At 47.0% G+C, this 20,724-nt stretch overlaps 1 long non-coding RNA gene across 1 annotated transcript in view; it reads left to right on the top strand.

Moving 5' to 3' along the window:
* LOC116583361 overlaps window positions 1-20,370 on the top strand; it is a 35,119-nt gene extending 14,749 nt beyond the window's left edge. The window contains exons 2-3 of the long non-coding RNA XR_004282695.1: window positions 18,727-19,016; window positions 19,838-20,370. This is a non-coding gene — a long non-coding RNA (uncharacterized LOC116583361). The remainder of the gene's footprint in view (window positions 1-18,726; window positions 19,017-19,837) is intronic.
* The last annotated feature ends 354 nt before the right edge of the window (window positions 20,371-20,724 follow it).

Here is a 20,724-nt window from a genome sequence, read left to right as displayed (position 1 = left end):
CCCAGAGAATTCATGTCCCCCGGACAGCAGCAGATTTTTAAAATTATAAAGTCCTCTTTACCTTTCAGAGGATCCTATCAAATTTAGAGAGGAATTTACAAAGATGAATTGTCACTTACAACCTCATTCATGAGGACCTCATTTGGCTGCTAAGGGGTATTCTTCTCACCCATGATTATATCGTAGTTATCAGACAAGCCGAACAATTCCCTGAAAACCTCCCTTCAGAGAGGAAACGACCAGAATTTTTCCTAGGCCCTTCTACAAATGATCAGCTGAGGGCTGCTGTTCAGGGGCTGACACAGTGGCTTTTCCCCCCTAAGGTGAATTGATCCAAAGTTGAACTGCATACTCAAAAAGAAGGCTTTTTATCAGAAAGCTTGATACTTTACAAAGACATACTGCATTAAACCCTGAAAAAGTTTGCTGTGTGTCCCAACTGAAAACTGACAAGATATTTACAAGGATTTGCAATAGCTCTGTGGTCAGAGAGATTGGTTGGATTGGAAGCTGATATTCACAACCTGTAGGAATTATTTTTGGGAGTCCTCCCCTAAAAAATAAAACTATGTACCTAGAGGGAAAGAAAAAAAAATCTGGATTTTTGTAAAAGTATTCATAAACACACATACACATACACACACGCACATTTGTGTCTGTGTGTGAAATGGGTAGATTAAACTATAATGTCATTTTGGCTGTGATTCAGTTCTTTCGGGAATCGAGAGCAACTGTCCTTATCTTACAAATCTTTACCAAACTAAACACGCAGCTGGAGAGGCTGTTCAGAGTTCACCTATTCTTGTTTTTTTGTTTTTGTTTTTGTTTTTTAGTTCAGTCCCCAAAGTCTTGTAACTTCCATTCTTCCCTGTGCTTTCGACATGTAAATATTCAAGTACAATTTTCAGGAAAGCAGTTCTTATCAGAAGAAAAACAAAAAGGGAGAGAACGCATTTGAAATTTAGGCTAATGAAAAATCATGTGTTTTCTGCACAAATAATTGTGCCAAAAGCTTTAGCTGTCTGAGCAGATAAACTGAACTTACTCCAACTGTTGTTTTAAAACTAGTGAATTTCCCATTGTCATACCTTTCCCATGACAAACATTGTAAAATGAAACCATAAGGTCTCTGTGTCCATCTGGATGTTTGTGTGTGTCTGTATATTTATATTGTGCGTGCATGGTGTTTTCCACCACAGGACGGAATCGCCGGAATGAACTCATGCATAAGAGAGCTCTATTTCATTGGCTTAAAAATTAAGTGCTTCTAAATACGGAATATTCAGAAATAGAATAAAAACTAACCCAACTCCTTATTCAGTTCACAAGATGTGGGATAATCTTGTGCAAATAAAAGCAAATTTAAGGTTCGTTTAAGTAAAATAAACATGACTTTGGAGTCACCAGCACTAAATGTCAACTAAGTTTGTGTTAATCTGTTACAGGGTTTGTCAGCAAGAAAGAGAACTTCAGATAATGGTTAGATATTTAATACCTCGTGAAATTTTCATGACTAATCTAAACATAACTATTGAGACCAAGCGAATTAAACAGATGCAAGTAAGATAAAAGTTTATAAATAAACTTTTCAACAATATTTATGTTTTATTGTATGTCTACCTAAATTAGTGTCTCCAAACACTTTTGCTAAATTAAAACCTTAGAGTTTTGCTAAGTTGAATTAGGTGTTGGGTAGTCATTAAATACCTAGATCGTTTCCAAATAAGAGACAATATTGAAGCATCAATTACTGAACACAGGTTTATCTACTTTTGGCTACTTATTGCAGAGAACCTATAAGACACTTGGATGCATCAGTGCTGCATTGATTGGAAAATTGATAAAGGCATATGCTTCTAGAAAATTGTGTGAAGTGTACTTATTAATTTGCCAATCTAAAAGATGTGGATGTAACAGGTTGTAAGTGTTCATTTTTTTAAAAATTTTCTTTGTTTTTCAGTAATCTGTACCCACAACGTGGGGCTCGAACTCACGACCGGCCAGATCGAGTCACACGTTCTTCCAACTGAGTCAGCCAGATGTCCCCTTTTTACTTTTTAGTTCTCACTGGAAATTAAGGCTTCTAAGAATTAAGCATTCTAATCAGTGAAATTTAAAGTTTTAGAAATAATAAGTGTAACAATTCTGTAGGCAAGGAATTGTTTTTGTAAAAAGGGGTATGAGATATGAAGATGCATTTTTGTTAAGGGAAAAAAAGTGAATTTGCCTTAAACTAAAACTAGTATAGAAGTGCGGGCAGAGAGAGAGAATTTTCCCTTGTATAATCAAGCTAGCTAAAACTGAATTGTTTATGATGTAAAGTGAACTTAATTTGCTTTCATCTGCTGAAAGGACAAGTTTTCTTCAATTGTGGGTCTGCTCTTAGTAAGAAATTATAAACAAAAATTTTGGTTTATCTTTTAAGTAATGTGCCTAGAAAAGAAAGATTTTTATGTCTTGTCAAAATAATTTCCCATGTTTCATACCAAGTCTTTGATTACTTAAGAATGCTGGGTCTTCCCTATCAAAAGAACTAACATTTTTTTTTTTTTAACAACTATGTAACTTTCTGTATTAGCCTGGGAAGTCTTTAATTGTTACTATGGTTACATGAATAACAATAGTTTCACAACGACCCAAGATCCTATTTGACCAAGTGTTTTAAAACCTCTTGACATTTTTGACAAGTTTCCCCCAAATCAAATTCTAAGCAAAGTCTTTTCACCTCAAACTAATTCTGGAATTTTCCAGAAGTCCCTGGAAAATTGCCAAAGATTTGTTCTCTCTCTTTATATATAAAATACGGGAGATGTTAAACTAATTAGGCTTATTTGATAGGCTAAATTATGTGGGAAGCTTTGTCAAATAAGAAATAATACCAAGTCTTCTTCATGTTGTATTGTCTAGGTACATGATGTAACTGTTCTACAAATTGTATGAAATTCCTAAATATCTAGTGTGTCTTGGTTTAATATTAGCAATCATAATTCTAGTTACCATCTTAAAATGTATGTCACAAAGGGGCACCTGGATGGCTCAGGTTAAGTATCTGACTCTTGATCTCAGCTCAGGTCTTGATTTCAGGGTCATGAGTTCAAGTCCCACATTGGCTCCTAACTGGGCATGGAACTTATGTTAAACAAACAAAAAAAGTGTCCTCTAGTCATCTGTGCTATATGTCATCAGCACAAAGATAACCAAATTTCCTTGTCAGTTACACTGTAATGAGTTCCTGACACATCTTTTTTTTTTTTTTTTAAAGATTTTATTTATTTATCTGACAAATAGAAATCACAAGTAGGTGGAGAGGCAGGCAGAGAGAGAGAGGGGGAGGCAGGCTCCCCGCAGAGCAGAGACCCCGACTCGGGCCTCCATCCCAGGATCCTGGGATCATGATCTGAGCCGAAGGCAGGGGCCCCAACTCACTGAGCCACCCAGGCGCCCCTCCCGGCACATCTTTAAATAACCATGGCCATTTTTAAGTCTTTCGTCATTTACAGTTACTGTTTCACTGAATGCTTTTGCAAAAGTGTTTATAGTAGTGTTTACTCTTCAAGGAGATTCATGGAAAGTGCTCTTGAATACAGATTTCTGATAACTTTAAGATAAAAAAGGAAAAACTACCTGAACTGGGTAGGAATTTCTAGAACTAATGAAAAAACTGGCTTCAAGCAGAGCAAGAATTAAACATGGAACAGAACAAACTGATGAGGTTGATTGCTATTTTTATGACTTTTGGTTTAGAATATTGCTGGGTCTATTTTGTAGTTCCAGATTTAAGCAAGCCTTTTCATCTTTTCTCTTAAGCTATCAAAAATTTGGTAAGATATACCTTCGTGAACAAGGATGAAACAATTTTCTCCCTACCTGATCCCTCCAGAATTGGGAAACTCAGTGAGCATTCTTACTTTCCTGGCAATATAGTTATTTGCATAAGTACAATAAGAATCTGTTCTCCTCCTTGTAACAGGACACAACTGGACGCATTGCTTATATTGCCAAGGCTTTGACTGGAATGTCATATTCGAGAATGTGCACAGACTCAGATATGACCAGACAGCTTTTAGAAACTAAGGTTGACTTAATGGAGCCATTAAAACCCCTTGGAAATCGCAGCCTGGTACCTTGGTCTGCAGGGTTCTTGGCAGCCTTACCCCGTGAGCAAGAAAGGTCACTTCCTGGTAGTCTCATGAACTTCAGGATATTTGGGGGATCCTGAGAAGAGAGGCATTTACCCAAATCTATAGATATTGCAGGGAAAGGCTATTGGCAAGTCCTTGGTGTGGTTTCTTGGCCTCGAGAGGCTTTTGAAAGTTTAATCTGAGATTCCTTATGAAAAAGTCCAACAGCACAGACTTAAAGAAACTATATGGTCCATCACTGTTCTTGCTGCACTTGGGCATATAATCAGGCCAACTTTATCGAAGCTAGACTTGGTTTTCAGGCAAATTAATCTTGTTGTGGTTCTCTTTGGAAAAAAAAAAAGGGGGGTTAATTACAGACAGAAAAAAAAATGTCTCAGTAATATACCTTTGTGGCTATCAAATTCCAGTGTTCTGTGTCTTTGAGGTTTTGTTTTTTTACTGATAAACTGGGCTAGATCTTGAATTCTTCTAGTTTCCTCCAATATTTGGCTATTACTCTTCAAGCTAACATTTCCAATTTCCTCCCACCCCTCCGATTTGGAATCACTGAGAACTAAAACTGCCCTTCTTTTGAAGCCATGTAAGCTAACATTAGACAACTTGAGATAAACTTAAGTGAAATCACCACAAATGTTCATGTATGGACAGTCTTGGTGTCGGTTGCTGTTCGGGCCACGCAGAAAGATCTCCAGAGATGCTCACACTGCAGAGTAGGAATCACACTGTCAGGCAGCCATGGCCCGCCCTCAGTCCATCTGAAGATGCTTCAAACTGGACATCTACATGTCTTCCCGACTGTCTGTGTTCGCAGCTCAGATACGGGGATTATAGTCTGCTCCAATCATTAACCATTGTTTTTCTTTGTCCATAAAATGTTTTCGATTAAATATCTCATTGCTTGCACCATAGGCCTAACTTTGAAAGCCTCACCTGCATCACCATTCCTGAAGTAAGACACAACTGTTTAACTGAACCGATCTATTCTCAGCACTAAGCAACTGGTTCAATGAGATGGAGAAATCTACCAACTCCCATTTCTGGTCCATGGAACTTCTTAGGGAAATCTCAAAGTTGGGACTGAGGGGGAGCAAAACACATGACCGCCCCAAATATGCTACTTTGGTATGTGGATTGTTTTGAGCCAAAGGCAATTGAGACCCAGCAGACTCAAGAAAAGCTTTTACCTCTCCCCTAACTATCTAAAATAATTTAGGGGCCCTGGCTCACAGAGAAAGAGAGGGCTATTACCAGAGAAAACTTTTATCTGAATGACCCATCGGTACAGCAAGGTAAACATCTAAATTACCAAACATCTGCTTTTCTTATCATCTTGTGAATTACCCTCTTTGCCTTTGAAGCCCCCAGACTCCTACCCTATGCCTTGACTCAGAATGGAAAAGGAACATCATCTGTCCTTGGGTCTCATAGTCTTAAGAGATTCCCATATGTCCATAATCAAATTTGTTTTCCTCCTGTTAATCCGTTTTGTATCAGTTCACCAACCAAAGAACTGAGAAGGGTAGAGAAGAAATTTTTCCTCCCCTGCAGGTTCCTAGCGCTCCATTTGGTAACCCATCCTCCCACACTCACTGGCTGGAAACAGGACCATCTACTTTGTACTAATAAGCTGCCTCAGTTCTAACAGGCCCAATATGATAAGAGTGTGGAGGAATGAAATATCTGGAGTAGTTAAGTAATCAAGGCAGGAATAATTAGGTAGACTAAATCCCAACAGAAATAATCCATCTTTCGGAAAGAAATGACATTTTGAAAAATTTAGAAATCTTCATCAAGCTATTATGTTGCTGAAATACATAAGCACTTTGCATTATGTTTTCTTTCCCCACAACGCACAACACATGCGAGAGTAATTAAGGGATTTCACTCTGTCCTGAGCACTTCATCTCAATGATGGCAGCACTGGACACTGGAGACTCATATAAATAACCCATCAGTTAACTTTTCTAAAGAAATCGTCTGTCCTTTAAAGAGAATATTATTTTGTATCCAGGTATCAAAAAGAATTTTGCCGAATGTTACAAACCTTTGGGATGTTTTTATTTTTGCACGAGCAGGGGAGGCAAAACAGGTTCCATTCCAAAAGTTTCCCCGGACCGAGGCTTCCTTCTCATCTTTGCCCTTCTTCCCACCTCATCCATTGATATTTGTGATTAACCCACTCTGTGAAATATGGGAGCTCTTACCCTGGAATGCAGGAGAAGATTTTAGCAGATTATATTCTCCCATGAAAAATGGATTTGTCATCAGTGACTCGCAGAGGACATCGTGGTGTGCACAGATATATGGATTAGCGAGGGGCACTGTGCTGTGAAAGAAGAAGAGACTGCTGGGCTGTGCACAGGGAGTCTAGCGGTGTGCCCTTGAACTCAGCAGGGAAGAAACGTGAACCTCGGTTTTCTCGTCTGTACAACAAGCCTGGGAGGGGCCTCTGCTCAAAGTTCTCTTGCTGCTTTTCACTCTTGATTCTACAAGGATGGATTTCAGGTGCTCAAAATATCTTCAAAATGGCCCCAGAGGAAAAATCACAGGGACGAGGTCTCGTGTTTCTATGGGGAGGGTGGGCGTGGGTATGTCGGGAGCCGACACTTCTGTGTCCACTCTGGCACACCTTTTGGGAGGTTCGCTGCGCCTTTTCTTGGCTCAGGACTTGCTCTTCCTGCCGGGAGTTTGAAATCACTGTGCGACAACGATCCACCTGGCCTTAGGAAGCAGAGCACATTTATTCCCAGTCATTGCTTGGAGCAAGTGGGGCGCGGAGTTTAAATGACTTCCCCTAAGCTGCTGCGAGAATGTGGAGCGGAACAAGCAAGAGGATCGTGGACCTGGATTCTCCACTCTGGGAGGCCACCTGCTGCCTCCAGTCCTTGACCCCCTCCTCTACCTTTCCCCCCCGCCTCCCCTCCATGCTCCCTGCAGCTTTGGGGGTGGGGGGGTGGTCATCTGAGGTCAGAGATTCTCCTCCCTGAGGTGCCTCTTGGTGGCTGGCTCTCCCTGGTGACGGGGGCAGAGGCTTCTTGCTAAATCCCACACCAGCCGTCCACAAGTCTGGTAATTTTCACAAGAGACCTAGTGGTCTCAGCCCACCTTTCAGCAAGATTTAATAGCACAAGACTGTTGTGGGGCCTCAAGCTACCGGGAAGAGAAATGTTTGCAAATCTGTGGTTTGGAGAAAGCTGCGTTCAAAACAACAATTCAGATCTTAATTTACAGCCTGCGGATTTGCAGGGAAGAGGATTTCTGGTAAGATGGCAATTAATGGGGCTTTATCCCAAAGCCTAGTTCATTTCCTGCCTTTTAACTCCTTTGCTGCTGTCTCTTGGAGCCACTGCCTTGGCTGGCAAAATCATTTCACGAATGAGCGAGAACGCTCATTCATTCGTTCATTGAACCAACATCTGCAAAACAATGTACAAGGGGGTACTAGGTTCCTGGAACAATAGATGAATGCCACTTTGGTCTCTTGAAGTCCTTGAGGAATGGGGAGCCCAGTGAGGAGAAGCGGGTGGTAGAAACATGCTACGTAGCATGACAGGAGCTACAGAAGACGTGGACAAAGGAATATTGGTTTTGCAAGCAACAAAAACAATAGTTCAAGGACCAAATCCCAGCCGGAAGACTGGCTTTCTTTGGCCCGCAGGTCATTTAAAAAAATGTATCCAACATTTAGACACCGAAGGATTTCACAAAATAAGTCATGCTTCTTGGCTTCTCTGGAATCATTTGAAGATCAGGCAATTTGGAGACAACAGTATCGCGACCGATGCTGGGTTGTGGCTGCCCCGTTTCCATGGGACTTGTGTGGTCTGGCTAGACACAGTGCTCCAGGTGGCCATGACCTGTGTCCATGTCCTTTCTCACCCCAATTCTCCCAGTAGCCAGCAGCATTTAGGTTTGCAACTCTTGGAGGAATCAAGAACAACGGAGGGGCAGAGATAAGATGAGTGACTTCACTGCGGGGGTGGGGGTGTCTGTGTCGCTGTGGGGGGTGAGTGACCCAGCCATGCCCACGAGCTCCTCTGTGAGCTGGTCTCTTTTTTTCTTGACTCTTTCCAGTAGCTGTTTCAGGCACCTTAAGCTTCTGCTTCCCATGACCACTGGCACTTCTGGGTTGCTTTGTGCCTCGGGAGCTGTTCTGTTCTACTCCACTGGCCGCTGGCTGTGCGTGCATATTTAAGTTTAAGTTAAAATGACTCAACATGAAATAAACCTTAAAATTCTGTTTCTCAGTTGCATACGTGCTCATTAGTGATTGACCACCATTTGGGACAGTGCAGATATGGAAAATTACCATCATCACAGAAAGTTCAAGTGGACGGCACTGCTTTGGGGTTTTGCTGAAACTGACACTCTTTCTTCCGTGGATGAAATCTCACACCTTGCCTGCAAGCAGCCGCCCTTCTTTTAAGAGACCATGCAAGCATCTGTCCTCCTTTGGAAGCCTCCCCAGACATTTCCTTCTAGATGGACTGGTCCAAAGCCATCTTTCTGTCCCCCATTGTTTCTCTCTTATGAACCCGTCACGGCACAGAGCACACCTGGTTTTGACATCTGCAAGCTCCTTTCGGTGGGGACAATGTTATTCATGGCTTGTTTCAGCCAGAGCTTAGACCAGAGGTAGTTCCATTGGCACATGGTAGATGCTCAGCAAATGTCTGGAGAATGAATGAGGGCCTGGCGTTCCAGGCAGTGGGAAGGGTGGGACTGGGACCTCGATGGAAGAAGCAAGAGCTAGGGAAGCCTGGGAGTGAGATGGGACAGTTCTTATCTAAAACCTCATCAGCTCAGCCTAGCGGTCAAGAGCTTGGGGGCAGGGTCACTGGGGCTCAGGGTCAGCCACCCCCAGCGGAGCACCTGCTGTCCCAGACCTGTCAGTGAGGCAAGGATGCCAGAGAACTCTTTTTACAAGCTCAGCCTCGGGTGGAATGCACATTCACAGCAATTTCCAGGTCGAGCGAGCTGTTACCGCAAACCTCTAAGAAGTCAGTGTCTCGCAACATTGAGCAATGAGCAGCCAGCCTTGTGGGGATGAACTCGGAGTCCTTATTTATCAACTCGTCTTTTTTTCCCCTTCCCTTCTCTGTTTCCTGGTCTGTCTCACGGGCTCATTCCTGCCAACCCGCTGACCCTCGCTCCCCACCCAAAGCGGGCAATTTATACAACCAGTGTTTATACCTCAAGGTATCTGGGCTTTTCAGGCAAAAGAATTATGCAAAATGGCATGGAGCAGAAACATTGATTAAAAAAGAATTTATCATTAAAAAGGATGAGAAATGGAAAGATGTGCCTCCATAAGTCTGCTCCATGTGGGTAGGAATTCAGGCATTTTTCCTTATGGGAAGGAGTTCTAGTCAGTGCTGGGTCCTAGAACCCATGTCGGCGAAGGTGGTGGTGGTGACGGCTGGGCAATAAAGGCGAAGAACTTGAAAGGGGTATGTTTGTGTGTGTGTATGCGTGCACGTGTGTGTGCACACACTTGGGCACACTTTGGGGCTTTTCATCTTGAAACTACAATTTTCCCAAATTTGGCCAGGGACAAAAAGTAATAGGCATTTCTGTTCAAATGCAGCATGTGTTGTCTTTGATTTGGTTTCAGGGAAACACAGCTTGAGATGGAGATACGTAGCAGAAGGTTTTTTTTTTTTTTAATTCAATAAGCTTTATTGAACTACTATTTACATTCGGTAAAGTTCACCTGCTTGAAGCATACAGTTCAAAGATTTCTCATAAATTCGCACAGTTGTGCAACCGTCACCACGATCCAACTCTAAAACATTTCCATCACCCCAAGAAACACCTTGCGTCCATCAGCAGTTACTGCCCATTCCCGCCCCTGGCCCGGACAATCATTAATCTGCTGCCTGTCTCTATAGAGTTTTCCTTTTCTGGATGTTTCACGTAAGTGAAATTATACAGTACATGGTCTTTGTGTCTGGTTTCTTTTATGAGGTATAATGTTTTCAAGCTTCTTCTGTGCTGTAACACATATCAGGCTTTTCCCCCTCTTTATGGCTGGATAATATCCCATTGTGTGGATGTACCACAGGGTATTTTATCCATCTGTTGCTAGGCATTTGTGTTATTTCCACCTTGGGTCTCTGCTCTTGCTGTTGACAGAGGTGGGAGGCAGGAGGTCCAGCCGTCTACAGTAGGAACTCATAAGGAGCCAGCACAGAATCCAGAACATTATCCACCTGACCTGGAAAGTCAGTGCTCCTGTGAAAAGTGAAATAAAACTAAGCAACGATGATGACCCAAACCTTACTTTGATTTTTAAAATTTCAGGTCGATCACCTGGGCTTTAAAGGGTTGCCTAGTACCAGCAAAGTTCTGTCCTAGGCTTTAGGTGGAAAAGAAAGCACTCTCCAGCTTACTTTCCAACTCTTGGGGGCTGTAGTTTACGACAGCAATTGGCAAACCACGGCGCACGAGTCCAATCTGGCCGATGGTAGGGACTGAGATCATGCAGCCCAAGAAGGTGACAATTTTTAAGGTCCAGTCCTCCGCAGAGCAAGGTCAAGGGCTTCTGGCTCAGGAGGCTAGGCGTGCAGCTAATCAGATAGTAGCCCCTGTAACAAACAAATCCAAGGCTTTAGGGGCTTCGTGGGTGGAACAATAAAGGATGACTTCTTGTTTAGGTCACAGCCAATGCATCTGGCGGGGAGGGGCTGTGCCCCACGCAATCAAGCAGAGACCCATTGTAGTGGATGCTACAGTAGTAGGTCCTTTCTCTGTCCCCTCTCGCACCTTTTGTAAATGTTGGCTGCTTACCCTCAAGCCACGATCCAGCTGTTTGCCCCGGGCGGACAGGCAGCCACTCTACCCGGAAAGGATAGGCAGCCCCAGGGGGAGCCCCCAGCCAATGACCAACCAACCCAGAGCACAGATGCCTGGCTCCTTGGCCTCCAGTGGACGCAGCTTTTTGAGGCCATCCGTGCTCCAGAGCTCCCCAGGGGATCGGAGACTTAAGCTCATCTCAAAGGACCCATTTGCTTAGATTCTTCCTTGCCTTCTCCTGTTCCTCTCACTCCTCTGCGGGTTTCACCCAGGAGCTTTCTGTCACTAAATCCCGTGCACGGGAGCTGTCATATGGACCTCTGCTTTTAGGGAAACTGACCTACTCCTAACGTGTAGCTGTGCCATCTGCAAAGCCTGCCTTCCAGGTTAGTCCAGCATCACTGGTTAACAGATGGGAGAGAGAATGAGTGAGTGAGTGAGGGAGAAGACACTGTCATTCTGAACTATTTCAGCCCCTCTGCTCACACGGGATGGGTGAAAGCTAGTCTCTCATCCAGATGAAAGATGGCTTCAAAATTAGTTTAACCGTGTGCCCAGGAAGAGGAACCAGGTTTGGGGGCCATCTGGCACGTCTCTGTCCCAAGACATCTGCCTGAAACGATCGCAGAATGAAATCTCAGATCAAGACAACACTGTGGGCCAGGTCACACGGCAGAACACGGCTACTTTCTCCGCGAGTGGAGGAGCCATGGAAGCCTCCACTTCTTCGTGGCGCTCCTGTCCATACCGCTGTCCCTGGCTCCCCTTTCAGGTCAGTGACCGGCAGAGACTTGTCTCCCCAGCTCCTCGCCAGGGCCATGCACGGGGAATAATAAGGAACGGAATAAATGCTGGGTGAATGAAACCGCTGTGGGTCAGGGCAGTCCCACAGAGGGCCAGGAGTCGGCAAGGGCCTGGGGGTGGCAGAGCGGTGTGCGGGTGGCTGGGAGGCATCATCACGGACAGCTGGGACAGCTGATTTTCAAAGATGGGCTCCCTGAGTAAGCAGAGCCTGCAGGGCACAGATCTAACCCTCTATGGCCTGCCTGTTCTCTCCCCAAAGGGCAGCAGCTATAACCTCCAAGACCTCCAAATGAGCAGCTCCCTCACCTGTAAGCAATTGCAAATCTTTGGATAGTATTAAAGTCAATCCCTCTTCTTGATAGCGCTCCTAGTTCGTCTTGGTGGCCTCTCTCCCCAGTGCTGCACTCCACATTCTTCGTCTGTGTCGGTCTCTCTGCCAGCTCATTAGTTTCTGAGTCTGGATGTTTCTTGGCTTGATAATCAGCAGCCCCCTTGGCTAGGGGCCTGCCTGGCTCTCATTAGCAGCTCCAGTCCTCATAGAGATCACAGGGAACCCCCATAGAAGTCATATTTGTAAGTATCTGCTGGAATGATAACAACAAGACCGTACAGAAAGGGAACGGGAACACGGTAATTAAAAACATCGCCTGGTCACCAATGGTGGCTTGCCCTTAATGAATCACATCAAGACAAGATTCAAAGGAGATTTAAGTTTGTGTTGAGAGCTAGCAAGGGGGTTGAGTGGGTTCTTAATGCAAACCAGGCGCTGTGGGGTTAAATGCGGCATTATCGTCTTCAGGATCTTGTACTTAATTTCCCTAAAATCTCCGCGTGTGTTGTCTTATTTGTCAGAGACAACTTGCCACGCATTCCGTATATCAGGTATCATAATTTGCATGTTGGGGATCGGCTCACATGTGTCTGACTATTGGCAACATGGTTTCATCGCCATCTTGGAAATTCCTGATGGAAGCATTCTGGCTGCCTTGGAGATGTCTCCTCTGTATATTCTTAGAAACAGAACAATAAACACGGACACTTGGGGGGGAAAAGGGCAACATGCTCTTTTCTCCAGCGTATTAAAAAAAAAAGTAAGACGCCGGCTTCAAATTAATCCACAGAACTTTGAACTAAAATGAGGTTCCTTTCTCAAATGGGAACACTAGAAAACAACACAGCAGGCTGCTGGAGGCCAGAGTAGGGGAAATCAGAAGGGCCGTAGTTCCTGCATGGAGAAGGAAAAGTTTTGCGTTGCCATACCGTCCCATTTCTCAACCCCGGGTTCCCAGGCACTGGTCTCTGTCAGCCCATCAGAGGTGACTCACTCTCCAGGATGTTTTGGGAGACCATACCCAGTGCCTCACAATCAATGTACCTCTTGGAGTTCCTGAGGAAGATTCAGAATCAGATACTCTGTCTTCTTTTGCCTCAATCACTTGTCACTTTCTTAGGTATGGGCCACCGGGAAAGACTAAGCAAGGCCCAGGTGCCGTCATTTTGAACAGACACATCTGCCTGAAGGGGGTTTGGAAAGGAGAATGACGGAGAAAGAAGATTCTAGAATGTTGCGTCATGATATCTATCTATCTATCTATCTATCTATCTATCTCATGGGTTATAATGTAGTACCCACTGTTCCAATATGAGTTCAGAGCTGGTCCTAGAAGGCTTGTTTGAGAACAATTTGAGCAGTGATTATCTTCTTGGGAGGTCTACAGGTCCCTGCTTGCCCTAAAGAAAGGCCCTAAGGATTCGTCATTCATGAACCTCACTTCCTCAACCTTCTCCCACAAATAAAAACTGGGTTAGAGAACCTGTGTCTTCTGTTCACTGAGAAGCGGGCTGTGGGACTCCGAAGCATGCGTGTGCTAGGCGTCCTTTGGAATTCCCTCTCTGGTCTTGTTATTCTCTGTGAATCTTCTGACAGCCTCTTCCTCCCTGGTGATGCCTGTGCCCATCACCCCCGGAGCAATGGAGTGGATATGTAAGGGGCCAGGGGTCAGCAAGGCTTCAGGAAGGCGGGGAGAGGGAGGGAAGAAGGCTGCGCATCCCAGGCTTTCCGTTTCAGCCTCCCTCCTCCCACCCAGTGGCAGGGTGGCGGGGTTCTTAATGATAATTTTTAAAAGTGTCAGGCCTCTGCTCATTTGCAAATCATTGTGTCTAATTTGCATACCAGATCCAGGAGGCCCCCTGCTCCGCATATGGAAAATGGAACACGGTATAAATAAGATAAATGGATTAGGTCAGCTGACTGCAACCGTAGCCACAGCCGCCCCACGGGCCCTGTGCGCAACAACGACGGAGGAGGTTTGTCAATCCGGCAATTTATTCTGCTCCTGGAAGTGGAGAAGCAGAATGTACACGCGCGCACGCACGCACACAGACTCGCCGACCACCCCTGCAGGGAAGTAGGCCATCACAGAGTCCCCGCACGCGGCCCGGGTGGCCTTCTGAGCCTCCCGTGGTGGTGAAGGGAAGCTCGGGGACACCTCCTGCCCTCAAGGACCACCGTCAGAGAGAAGGTTTGTGCCTGCAGACCGTGGGTGGCCCATCGAGAGCCAGTCTCCTTGAACTTGCTGACAAGTGAGAAAACATTTCGTTCGAAGGAGGGGGCTGGGATTCGTGCAGGCTCTCTCACCTGGGTCTGTCCTCAGAGGCCTGCTCTCCCTGGGGCCACAGGGAGTCTTGGCCCTTTCTCAGCTGGAGAAACAGTTGTCCTAGCAGCTAGCCACTCGCTCCTGCTCCTGTGCACCTGCCAGCCCCTATCTTCAGCCTGACCCACCCCCCATCCGGATGCAGGCCATCCATCACGGCAGGGCCATCCAGGCGAGCAGCAGGCGCCTCGCCTCGTCCTTTTTATCAGCACAACTGAAGCCAGGCACGGGGCGGGGCGGGTGGCCGCCATGGGATTATGGCGATGGGATCCGTACCTTTTGCAATTAGTTAATGGCTTGGCTATGAGGGGTACGCTTCTTTGGCCTTCTGTTTTGGGATTAATGACCTAGGATGACAGATGGAAACTAAAAATCGCACAGGAAAGGAAAACAAGCGTGGGGTTGGGGGAGAAGTGGGAAATGTGGTCCAACTCCTTGGGGTGGGGGTGCTGGGGTGGTCGTGGGGACACGGAAGATGACATTGAGTCTGGGCACAGGGAAGGGGTTTGGTCCAGGAAGCGTCCCTGCGGTTGCTTTAGGAGCTGGGGTTTTGCAGGAGTGGTAAGCAGGTGTGTGAGCGTGTGCACACAGGCAGGCTGTGTGTGCATATGTAATTGTGAGTGTGTGCCTTTATATGTGTGTGTGCTGGTGCAGGTGTTTGCGTGTCTGCCTGTGTAGTGTGCCCGGTATGTGTTTGTGCACGGTGTCTCTGCAGTATGTGTTTCTGTGGAGTGTGCAAGTGTGTGGGGAGTGTGCATGTGCGTGCACCCAGGCTGGGTCTGGGCAAGCAGAGGTTAGGCAGGCGCCGATGAGGGGTTGAACCCTTGGGCCCTCCTCGGCAGGCCACCCTCTTGCCTCAGGACCCCTTTCTGTCTACCAGAGGGCCATCTGTCATGCCATGTGTCTGTCTCTCTCTCTCTCTCTCCCATCCTCCTAGGGCTCAGCCCACTGCCCTGTCCCTGTGCTGGGTCACCCTCCTTATCCCGCCCAGCCCAGGGTTCAGGATGAAACCACAGTCTCTCCTCTTTCTCCTCCCTCCTAGAACGTCTGCTGTCAGGGTTTCGTGGCCATCAGAAATGGGAGAAAAGTTGGGAGGGGAGGGGTGATAACTAATGTGTGGCAAACGAGGGGGACAGTCACGATCAGGAAAAAGATTGGGGGAGTGACCCCGAACACAAGTAGACACTTCAGAAAGCGTCAGAGGTTCTCAAGGGTCTAACGCTACCCGCCTTTGGGGCTGGGACTACGAAGGATGCCCTGGAGGGAGGGGCTTAACAGGTGGGCTCTCCAGTGCGGTGCGGTGGCTGCCGGTAGCTGGAAGTGCACCGTAATGTCCCCTGGGATGCAGGCACTGTCATGCCCTTTCTCAGCTACAGACAATATGGGGGTCTTCTGTGACTTGCTGGCCCTGCTCCTCCCCAGAGGGCTGGTGTGCCCAGCTGACCTGGGCCAGCAGCACTGGCAGGATGGGTTCATTTGGAGACCTCCAGGCTGGAAGGGAGCTATAGGAGAGGAAACTTTATTTTCCCTCTAATCCTTCTCTCGGCTGAGATCCTCCCCCCTCCGCCACCCGCAATAGAAGACTAGCAGGAGAAAAACAGACATTTGATAATATGCATACCTCCAAGGTACATGGGAGACACCCCGGAAAACTGAGTAAGTTCAAACTGGCCCAAGCCACCCCCTTAAATACTATCTCCAGCTAAAGACCATAGAAGATGTTGGGGGAGGGGAGGCAGGTTCTGGGAGGTTTTCCGGCAAAGCACAATAATCAAGAGTAAAGGTGTTACACAGATTTAGGCTGTTGCCTTCATCATCGATAAGAGTTTCTAGAGATTTCCCCGTCATCATCCTCTTCCTGGTACAGAAAAGGAGATACTCTTAACGAATGCGAAGTTCCCTTGTACGAGGAAATGTCTCTACAAAAAGGTAGCTTCTACGTGGTTTTTAGAGCTTCTCCTGTGTCTATTGCTCCTTAAAAATCATCAGCCTACAATTAATCCTGATGCCAAAGAGGCATATTTTGGGGTGGCAGTTTCTGCTCCCCCAGAGGGCCAACTGTAAACACTTGCATCCTAAAATTCACAATAATGGAAGCCAGAGGGGTCCAGCTGCAGCTTTATGATAGTGACAGTGGGGGTGGTGAATTCTCTGAGCTTGTTGCCCAACCCTTGGGGTGCCCCTGCCCCCACCGGCTGGAGTCATGATACAGCCCTGGGGAGACATATCCTAGATGCCACACATTCTGCTTGGCAGGGGCTGATCGGGCTCCGTGCCCTTCCATCCGGGAACCATGAGAAGACTGACTCCTTTTTGGATGGAGAAAGCTTGTCTTTTTGTTGGTGACCATCTTAGGAATTCCCAAGTGGAAGATAATTTCTCCCAAGCCCCATTTCAGGCAGGGCTCCTCGGGTTGCTTGAGGGAAAAACCCAAGTCAAACGAGCTAATGCAATTTTAGTTTTATATACCTGGGGTAGTTTGGGGTTTAGGCATGGCTGCATCCAGGGGCACACACTGTAATGTCAGCTCTCTCTTTCTTTGCATCATTCTCTCTCTCCCATTATTCTTGCCTCTGCTTCTCCCTACATTGTGGTCATTCTCTGCTGTAGCTCACAGCACTCTCTGGGTAGAACAGGAAGTTCTTGCCTTCACAGCCTTCCCATTTAGCCATCTCATGGAAACAGAGCTCCTTCCCCAGCAGTTGTATGTTGGTAAATGTCTCACAACTGGCTCTTGGAATAAAAAAGCTTGGATTTGTAGCATTTGCCAATTTCTCCATGGTACCAGTATTCCCACGGGTGGGCAATTTCAAGTCACGCGAGAGTTGCGTGTCTTTGGCTCTCCTAAGCTGCTGCTCTGGGCTCTGCACACCTGTTCCAGGATATCAGTCTGATTGCCCCTGTCTGGAGTTCAGACCCAGCCCAGGACTGAGCTCCATGTCCAGGGGGAATGGCTGTGCTGATTGGCCAGGACTTGGTCTCTTGTGGTTCTGAGGCTGGGGTTGGAGGGAGGGGGCACAGGAAGGTGAGCTCAAGAGCCAAACTGTAATGGTAGAGAGTGGGGGTGAGGACCACCAGAAGGAGCTCCCCCCCACACCTGGCAAAAGCATGTGTTCCCGGGAGGCCTTTCCCACCGCTGACACTCTGTGGGGTGCCTCATATGTGACTCTAGCCAGAGTGACACTCTCCAAGCAGGAAGCTGAGATAAGGGACGGGTCAGAAAAGGAGCCGGGTGAGAACGGGAAGTGGGGGGGCAGCTCTCTGATGGGTCCCAGCCTATCGGGGGACCCATGAAGGGGGCATGGTTGACCCAGTTTGGCAGGGACCCGGCCGCCTTCTGTGTTCATTTCCTCTAAAACAAAGATGTCAGGGGAAGCTGCAGGCTGGCAGGGCTGCCTGCAGAGAGGCAATGTCGCGTGACCAGGAGTTGTGACCTCCTGGCCCGAGCACAGGATGTCGCCTGGCCCCGAGGAGTGGTTGACTCATCTTCCCCTAGGAAACGGGCCAGGCATCCAGGTGCAGCTAATCAGTGTGTGTGTGTGTGTGTGTGTGTGCGCGTTCGTGCGCGTGTGTGTCTGTGCACGCCCACGTGTGTGAGAACTGACAGGGTTGGGGCCCTCTGGCTGTCAGCTGACGGCCGCTGCGGATGGCTGTCCAGGGTCCTGCGGGCCCTTGGAGCTGTCCCAGGGCCCAGTAAGAGCCAGTTCAATGTTAAGTACAGGCAGAAGGGGCAGCTGCTCGCCAGAGAGGCTGTGCTGTAAAGCAGCAGACTTCCAAGTACGGTCCTCAAATGGGCAGCATCAACCCCACGTGGGAACTGGTCAGAAATGCTGATTCTCAGGCCCCACCCTGGCCACTCTTCGGGGTGGATCTGCAGGTCCGCTCTGATGGGAGAAGCGCATTTGTCCAGAAACAGCTGGTGCTTAGCAGGATCTTAGGAGCCAACATCATGGTACAGGTGTGTGCTCTTTGCCATCCTAGATCGACTCTTCACCACTTTCCATGACGTTCTGCGTTCCAGAGACCCAGCTCTGTGGACTGACATCATCGGGCTTCTTGCCCGCTGACTTTCCTTTGGTCTTGGCCTGTCCCAAGCCACAGATGGCAGGTGGGAGGAGGAAGAGGTCAGGGTGTTTCTCCTTCAGCCCCTCCCTGCTACAAAGAAGCCTGGGTCCTCCATCCCATCCTCCCATCCCCGGAGCTGCAGCTCCTGCTCGAGGACCACCCCCACCACCCGGTTCAAGGTTCCACCTCCCCACCGGACTCTCCTATCACGCCATTCCCTCTCCTTGTCCCTAAGGGTGCTAACGGCTTCCAACTGCTCCTAGTTTCAGAGTGCCTCGGTATCCCTGTGTGGTTCCTGCCACCTGTCAGCATCTCTGCGCGTGTCGTCTGCATTGAAGTCTGTTCATCAGCCTCTCCGGGGGTGAAGGTTATCTCCTGGCACCTGACAGATACCAGGGAGGGCATAAACAGCTGGCCTTCTGGAGATGACGATCCATTCCTCCACTGCTTGAAGGAGAAGAGAAGGAGCTGGGATAGGCACAGCACCCACTACCTATGGGGCATGTTCTCAGTGCTCGTGTCCTTCAGCCCTTTCCCTACTCCACCATTGTAGGTACTGTGCAAAGATTTTATTTATTTATTCGAGAGCCAGAGAGAGTGTGAGAAAGCATGAATGCAAGGGGAGGAGCAGAGGGAGAGGGAGAAGGTCTCTAACAGTCTCCCCACTGAGCGCAGAGCCCAATGTGGGACTTGAATCCATGACCCTGAGATCATGACCTGAGTGCAAACCAAGAGTTGGACGCTTCTGCACTGAGCCACACAGGCGCCCCTGTAATTTCTGGTTTAATAACAATCCAGGTCTGACAACTGGTAGAGCCAGAGTCGGGATTGAAATTCACGTCTGTCTAGTACCTAAGTCTGCATTTCCCACAATACGGGGTGCTTCCGCTTAGATTACAACAAAGGCCTGGAATCTTCTACCGTAAGATGATGTTCTTGAGATAGATACAGACCAAGAAGACCAGGGGCATTACTGAGGAGCCACAAGGAAGATGCTTCTTCTGAGCATTCACTGACTGGGTGGTTTTTGTTGGTACAGGCAGGGACTGTGGAGGGCACATTCACTGAGGTCCTCCCAGGTGTTATTAGTCACTTTAGCTAGACTATCTAGAGTAATTTATCAAGGGAATCCGATGAGAGGGAGATTATTCCCCACTTCACAGAGGAGAAAGTCGAGGCTTAGAAAGATGAAGTGATTTTTCCAACAGCAACTCCCTCCTCCAGTCCCTATGGCTTCTCTCTATTTAAAATTTTTCTTTCATGACACTTACCTGTAACTGACATTGTATCTTTTATTGGTTTATCATCTGTCTATTACCCACTAGAATGCAACTCCAGGGTAAGCGATTTTTTTGGTCTATTTTTTCCCCACAGCTGTATCCCGGGGCTAGAAGGATGCCTGGCACATAGTAGGTGCTCACAAAATCATTACTGGATGTGCTGATGAAGGTACAGGTACAGTCAGTGAACTGCAAATGTGGGATTGGAATCTGAGACTCAGAAGGCAAGTTTTAAGTCTTCCACATTGTCATCACTCTGCTTACCCCCAAACCGATACCTAGACATGTACATTTATTGAGCCTCGACCGTGCGTCCATCTCTGTTGTTGGTGTGTTTGTGAGCAACCGAGATAATGTTCTTTATGTTCCTCTAGAACTTAAATCATTTTTCCTAAAATATTTTAATGTTGAATTTCTTTTATCTAATGGATTTTAATGTGGTTATGCCTGCTGTGCATGTCGGGTGGAGTTTTTACCCCTGTGTCCCCTTAAAGGTAACCCCCTGCCTGTACCCATGTGTCTCAGATCTCATGGGGACACTTGCTACCTCTTGTGCCATGATGGCAGCCACTGCCCTGACCTACAACTTCAGGCACAGCTCAGGGCTGCCCAGCTCATTTTCCTTAAATGTCCATAAGGCGGGGAGGACCCTGTCTACGTAGTGGACGTATAATGGGTATTCAATAAACCATGTTCAAGAGAGATTTAATAACCTATATTATTGAACGATCACAGCAACATTATGCATTATTATCATGCCCATTTTGTAGATGGGGCAACTGAGGCCCAGTGAGTAAACCAGAAGCCAGCTGATTTCCTGAGCCCCTCTTCAACCTCCAGCATAGACTCTCTACATGTTTCGAAAATTTCGGTGTAAGATGTGAACAAAGGATCCCAGCAACTGCTTTCCACTCCAATGTGGCATTGGAACCACCTTCCAATGTAGCTAGCTGGCAGCAACTTTTGCTACGAGAGGCTCTC

This window comes from Mustela erminea, chromosome X (assembly GCF_009829155.1).
Source record: "Mustela erminea isolate mMusErm1 chromosome X, mMusErm1.Pri, whole genome shotgun sequence".
Lineage (NCBI taxonomy): Eukaryota > Metazoa > Chordata > Mammalia > Carnivora > Mustelidae > Mustela > Mustela erminea.
The sequence above is the reverse complement of the archived record's forward strand: the minus strand, read 5'-3'. Positions and strand labels throughout refer to the sequence as shown.